The sequence below is a fragment of the Podarcis filfolensis genome (assembly GCF_964270895.1).
Source record: "Podarcis filfolensis genome assembly, chromosome: 1".
NCBI classification, from domain to species: domain Eukaryota; kingdom Metazoa; phylum Chordata; class Lepidosauria; order Squamata; family Lacertidae; genus Podarcis; species Podarcis filfolensis.
Window position 1 is genome coordinate 115,579,760 of NC_139604.1, and position 7,347 is coordinate 115,587,106.

Here is a 7,347-nt window from a genome sequence, read left to right on the forward strand (position 1 = left end):
GAAAAAAATATTTTTGGCACCTTGACGTGAAGTCACGTGTTTGGAGAATTTAAATGCAAAGTCAGCAATGCTGGAAGCTAGCTTTTCTTGAAGTGGATCTTTATCTCCATGACCATTGTGGACTTGAAGGACAATCAGTAACAAGGAGAAATGGATGGCGAGTTTCATTGTGATTTGAGATTTGCTTAAAACAAACAAACAAACAAACAAATAAACCGAACATAACACAACACAGAATGTTAGCACTCTCCTTTATAAACCCACTGAAAGGAATTCATTTTGATCAAATGCAAAATTCATTGGGAATGAGACACCCTTATTTGTGAGTGTGGCCCAGTTCTACAGAACTATGTAACAGAAATAATTCACTCTGCATACAGGGATGCAACCCACCATCTCCAGCAGGTTTGCGTGATCTCCTCCCTTCCCCAGCAACAGTGCAAGGTGTGCTAGTTTAAGGAGGGTCCTGTGGAGATGGTATACAGCCTCAATAGAACCTATTCCTATTCCTAACGTTACTTGCGTTTAAGAATGGCAGATAGCCTCTTAAAAACAGCCACTTCAGCAAGGGAGCACAGGGCTTGAGATTAAGCCCACACACCTTCATGAGCTATCTAGTTTACCTCCTACTACTTTTGCCTGCAATTTCGTTCTATAGTCCTACACCCCCCCCCAAAAAAATTGGCCAATCATAAACATTTCCATCCTTGTCCCTTTTGGATCATGAATTGTGAACAAACGTTCCACGGATCCTATTTTATACCTAAAGTGGGTTTATTATAAAATGTTCCCTGGTACCTTGGCATTTGCTCTGAGGGGCCTGAGATGTGTGGTTTTCACTCTTGCCCATAGAGTAAGCTCTCTTGCTGGGTTGCATTCAGTTTATAGCCCTGGCTAACTTCTACTTCCTGCTGCAGCAGGAAGGTAAGGGCAATTAGGTAAGGACACCTAGCTGGTTTGAAAAACGCAAAAAGTACAAAACAGCCTTGGCTGCCCAGTTGGAAGAGAGATGGCAGTGGGGTGTGTGTGTGCGGAGCGTGACCTTGTTGGCTCTCCCTGAGGTTGTTGAACACAGTAGCTTTCTGGATTGGCCCGGGGAGATGGCGGATGGGGTGGGAGCACTGTATTGTTGCATCCCACCCAGTCTCTGAGATTCAGCCTACTGCCCGTACTAGCTTCCACATGCTGCCACTGGAACCAATTAGATCAGGGCATGTTTACTTATTCTTTTTGTTACAAACACGTCCTTCTCTAATGGGCTGCTGCAGTGGTAGCTGGAGGTTAGCTACATGTTCTGATTTGATTGGATCCAGATGTCCACGTGGGTGCCTCCCAAATTCAAGTCCAGTGGGTTGTAATTTACTAGTGGGATTTAGGATAGTTCAGCCCCCTGAGTACAGGCAGTTTTGTCCGTTGAGTGGGTGATGTTTGATATTTTACTATGTTTTACATATGCTGTAAGCTGCCCAGCGGGTGGCACTGTGGGTAAAACCTCAGTGCCTAGGACTTGCCGATCGTCAGGTCGGTGGTTCGAATCCCTGCGGCGGGGTGTGCTCCCGTCGTTTGGTCCCAGCGCCTGCCAACCTAGCAGTTCGAAAGCACCCCCGGGTGCAAGTAGATAAATAGGGACCGCTTACCAGCGGGAAGGTAAACGGCGTTTCCGTGTGCTACGCTGGCTCGGCAGATGCAGCTTGTCACACTGGCAACGTGACCCGGAAGTTTCTGCGGACAGCGCTGGCCCCCGGCCTCTTAAGTGAGATGGGCGCACAACCCTAGAGTCGGACACGACTGGCCCGTACGGGCAGGGGTACTTTTACCTTTACCTTTAAGCTGCCCAGAGTGGCTGGGAAAACCCACGCAAATTAACATTCTCTTTGGATGCCTCAGAACTCAAATACCGTATTTTTCGCCCTGTAGGACGCACCGGCCCATAGGACGCACCTAGTTTTTGGGGGGGAAATAAAGGAAAAAAAATTATTCCATCCCCCAGGTGCGGGGCTGGGGCGGGGGAAGCCCATGCTTCCCCCACTCCCAGCCCCCAGAACAGGCTGCTATCTGCAAGCCGTGGGAGAGCTGCGCGAAGCCGGAAGCCTGGGGCGTGCTGAGCTCAGCGTGCCCCAAGCTTCTGGGTGCAGGCAAGCTCTCCGCTAGCCGTGGGAGAGCTGCGCGAAGTCGCACAGCTCTCCCTCGGCTTGCGGACAGCTTCCAGAAGCCTGGAGAGTGAGAGGGATCGGTGCACACCGACCCCTCTCGCTCTCCAGGCTTCAGCGAAAGCCTGCATTCACCCCATAGGACGCACACAGATTTCCCCTTCATTTTTGGAGGGGGAAAAGTGCGTCCTAGAGGGCGAAACTATTGACTATTGATAACCACCATTGACTGGACTATTGATAACCACCATCTCGACTATACTTGTTACACAGAGGGCTCAAAGGAACTTAACGGCAGAATTAAAAAGATGAGCATAAATAAAAATAAGCAGGTTTTGACATCCTAAAAACTCTGTAGATGCAGGAGACAGCCTTCTTCAACCAACTGGAAATCCCACAGAATTGCAAATATTGAATTAGATGGGAAAGTGGCTCTTTGAGGCTGAGTTAGTCAACATTGTGTCACTGTAGTCATTGTTCTCAAAAGATGAACCTGCTCTGAAAGTCCATTGTCCCTAGTTAAAACCTTCCTGATTAATCATCTTTGATTGACTGACTACCTGCTCATACTACTTTTTATTATTATTATTTCTTCCTACAAATCTATTTAAGATCAGATCTTAGCATTGCTCATCTCTCCATTGCTGTTTTGCTCCAGCTACAGATCCTTTGTGGGGAGTGTTTCTGCAGGATCACATGGGTGTCCAAATATACATGTCTGTCCGACCATCCCTCCCATTAACAATGGTCACCCTCTTTGCTGTGCTGTTTACTGGGGGATGAAAGTGCCACAGTCGGATCCTCCACACCAAGGGAGTCTTTAGCATATGTGCCACCGGGGTGCAAAGATTCGCCCAGCACCCCCAAATTTAGCTTAGCCCCCAAATTAACTTTTATTATGCTTATGTCAAACACCACGCTTACGCCTTATCTCTTGTTTATGAAAGAAGGGAGGAGAAAGAAACAAACTTTTTTATTTGCTCATTTATTTTACAATGCACTTATACTCGTTGAGTCTGACAAGTGCTGCCCTTGTGAATGACAAGCGCCGCCACTGGCACAGTGCGTCTTTGATAAATGAGTGCACAAAGTCGAAAGTCCTTTAGTGAAACAGTAGGTATACATTGCGGTAATGCCTAGGTATATATGTATTTGGTTTTTCTAGCATGATCAAAATTATTTATTATTTCATAACAGGTAGATAATTAAGAGCTTAGGCAGCTTCAGCAGCGGCCCTGCTCCACACTGAACCAGCATTTGTCAAGACGTGGCTTTAACCAAACTGAGGTCAGTGAGCACATAGAGATTTCCATCATTTCCTCCTGAAACCCAGGAGAGCATGGATCACAGATGATCAAGCTCTTAAATATATATATATATATAACTTCTTAAAAAAATGCATGAATTATGCCAAATGTTTTAAAATGTCAAGCTGACATTTTCTATTGTGCAGAAGCTGAGGGTCACATAAACAGCTACATCCACCTAGAATTCAATTGACCTTCCCACCATAAACTCATCCCAGTTATGCGTCCTGATCTTGCTGAGAGCATTGAAGCTGTAACATTTCCGTGTTCTGATGAATACTTATCAGATGCTCTACTCTCCATGCTTATCTCATCTTCCTATATGTGTTCTGTGCCCATTTAGATTGCAAGTGTGCATACTGAGCCTCTAACGCTTGTTCTGTTTGTTCTGCTAGTTTCACTGTCCATTAGTTCCACTTTTCCCTATTCTTGTGCCAGCCTATTATACCAGTATATCAACTTAGTAGAGTTCCACACGACCCTATATCCTCGATGTATCTAGTTGCCCCCTTCTCCTAATTTAGTTAGGTACCTTCAGCAATGAGCAATGTTTGCCTCCTTGGCAGCCCATTGAGGCATCTGGCCTTTTCTCCTTCTGCCGGCAGCTATGAATTATGTTTAATTTAACCTTGAGAGAGCAGAACCTAGTATTCAAATAATTTCAATCAATAGTGGGGGCTTCAGACATGCTTCACATCCATTCCCAAAACAACAACAACAAACATATGGTTACATGAAACATACTTAATAAACACACAAGACGTGACTGGCTGTACTTTTGAATAAATAGGGTATACTATTCATTGACCCTGATGTTGGGAAAGATGGAGGGCACAAGGAGAAGGGGATGACAGAGGATGAGATGGTTGGACAGTGTTCTCGAAGCTACCAATATGAGTTTGACCAAACTGCGGGAGGCAGTGGAAGACAGGAGTGCCTGGTGTGCTCTGGTCCATGAGGTCACGAAGAGTCGGACACGACTAAACGACTAAACAACAACAACAACAACAACATTCATTGTATCAAATTGTAGATTTCAACGGAAGTCTCATAAAGTTCAACAGAAAAAGCAGAAGACCCAGTGGATCATTTCATTCTCTAGTCAGTTCATGCATAAGGTTCATACAATGAATAGTATACCATATTTATTCAAAAGTACAGCCAGTTACATCTTGTGTGTTTATTGAATATTTATCACATCCATTCCCATATGCCTTCCAGCTTGGCCATAGCACCAAAACTGCCTTGGCTGCCCAGTTGGAAGAGAGATGGCAGTGGGAGGGGGTGCAGAGCATGACCTTGTTGGCTCTCCTTGACCTCTCTGAGGTTGTTGAACACAGTAGCTTTCTGGATTGGCCCGGGGAGATGGGGGGGTGGGGTGGGAGCACTGTATTGTTGCACCCCACCCAGTCTCTGAGCTTCAGCCTACAGCCCTTCCACGTTCTGCTGCTGCTGGAACCAATTAGATCAGGGCTTGTTTACTTATTCTTTTCGTTACAAACATGTCCTGCTCTAATTGGCTGCTGCAGTGGTAGTTGGAGGTTAGCTACCTGTTCTGATCCGATTGGATCCAGATGTCCATGTCTACATGGGCTTGACTCAGCTATGCCACTGCATCCAATTCCAGTGAGTTGAAGTTTGATCCTGGGATTTAGGACAGTGGAGCCCCCTGGGAATGGGGAATCTTATCAGTGGAACGGACAATGTGTTACAATTCAGTGGGATTAAAGGGAGGATGTGGAGAGTAGCAGTCCCTCTGGAAAAGCAAATAAAATAAAATAAAAATCTATATGGACACTTTAGAACAGAAACGAGTTTTCAGTTCCTTTGAAACTGATCCAAATGATGAAACCTTTAACTTGGACCCAGGTCTACCCTTGCAATTTAATTTATATATTCAGTGATCAAGAAAACGGTTGGTTTCCGATCAGAAATTAGTGGCTATCTAGCACAGCATCCTTTTCTCAGCGAGGTCAACTGGAAGCCTCTGGCAAATCAGCAAGCACAAGAGTACTCTTCCCTCTTGGTTTCATACTGCCTCTGAAAGTGAAGGCAAAGCATAGCCATCTTGGTTGGTGGCCATTGACAGCCCTCTCCTCCATGAATTTTTCTAATCCTATTTTGAGGCCATCCAAGTTGGTGTTCTTTACTGCCACTTGAGGGAGCAAGTTCCATAGTTGAACTGTGTGCTGAGAGAAGAAGTCCTTTCTTTTATCTGTCCTGAACCTTCCCCATTCAGTTTCTCACTCGCCTTTTCTCTAAACAAAAAAGTCCCACATGCGGCAACTTTACTTCATACAGGAGCTGCTCTTTGTCATTTCTGAACCTGTTCTGCCTCTGCAGTATCCATTTTGAGGTGAGGCAGCCAGAACCGTACACAATATTCCAAATTATCTTGGGTGGAAAGTACAAGTGCAATGCCACAGGATTCTTTTCTGGGCTCATTGTTGCTCAACATTTTTATAAATGGCCTGGATGAAGGGATTGAGGGGGATGCTAATCAAATCTTCAGATGGTTCCAATCTGGTAGGGGGAGCTAATGTCACTGAAGATATAATTGGCATTCAAGATTTCCCTAACAGATTGGAATACTCAGCCCAAACTAACCAAGTGAATTGTAATAAAGATAGATTTCAGGTTCTGTACTTAGGCAGGAAGAAACAGCTGTAAAAAAATAAGATAGGAACACATGGCTTGCCAGTAGTATATGTGAAAAAGAACTAGGGGTCTTAGACCACTAGGAACAGTGTGATGAAGCGGGGGGGGGGGGAGAAGAGAAAAAAGCTAATGCTATTCTAGGTTGAATCAACAGAAGAACAGTGTCCAAATCAAGAAAAGCATACAGTCGTACCTCAGAAGTCGAACAGAATTTGTTCCGGAAGTTGAAACGTTCAACTTCCAAAGCACAGCTTCTGATTGGCTGCAGGAAGCTCTTGCAGCCAATCAGAAGCTGCGGAAGCCTCTTCAGATGTTTGGCTTCCGAAAGAACATTCAAAAACCAGAACACTCACTTCCGGTTTTTTATCGGAAGCTGAAACGTTCGACTCCCAAGGCATTTGGGAGCCGAGGTACAACTGTATTCATATTGTATTTTATGTTTCCAAATGGATTATTTGCATATATTGCTCCATATTTCTCCCTTCCCCAAGATTCATTCATGTAACATATTTCTGATTGATATTACTATCATCGTAGTTTTCCAAAAGAATCACACACCTCTTAAATCTGTGCAGTGCACAGAAACGCCGTTTACCTTCCCGCCAGAGCGGTACCTATTTAACTACTTGCACTTTGATATGCTTTCAAACTGCTAGGTTGGCAGGAGCTGGAACAGAGCAATGGGAGCTCACCCCATCGCGGGGATTCGAACCGCCAACCTTCCAATCAGCAAGCCCTAGGCTCAGTGGTTTAGACCACAGCGCCACCCATGTCCCTCACTATCTGCATACTACCTTTAATATCAACAAAACTGCAACACACTGACAAATCTCCCCATTTCTAGAGGACTAAGCTATCCTAAATCTCTTTATCAAACTACAACTCACTGGAATTGGACACAGCTTGTGAGATATAAAAACACTGGTCCCAATTGGGACCCTTGAAATAAATTCTGAGTAAAGTTAGTGAAGCAGCAAAAATTTATTTAGTAATCACAAAAACATACTTGCAAAATGGGTGTCCAAAGCAGGCACACCCAGTTCAGGTAAAGACGAGTATATATCACCTGTCTCCAAGTGCAAGTCCTTCCTCTGTGCGCAGAGGTCACCACCTATCACGACTGCCTAATTAAAATATTAAACTCTCTGTCCCCGCTGGAACCTCCCATTTCCCTTTACCCAAATAAGGAAGAATGTTCCTATGCTCTCAAACATTTGCTCAAGCAATAAGCC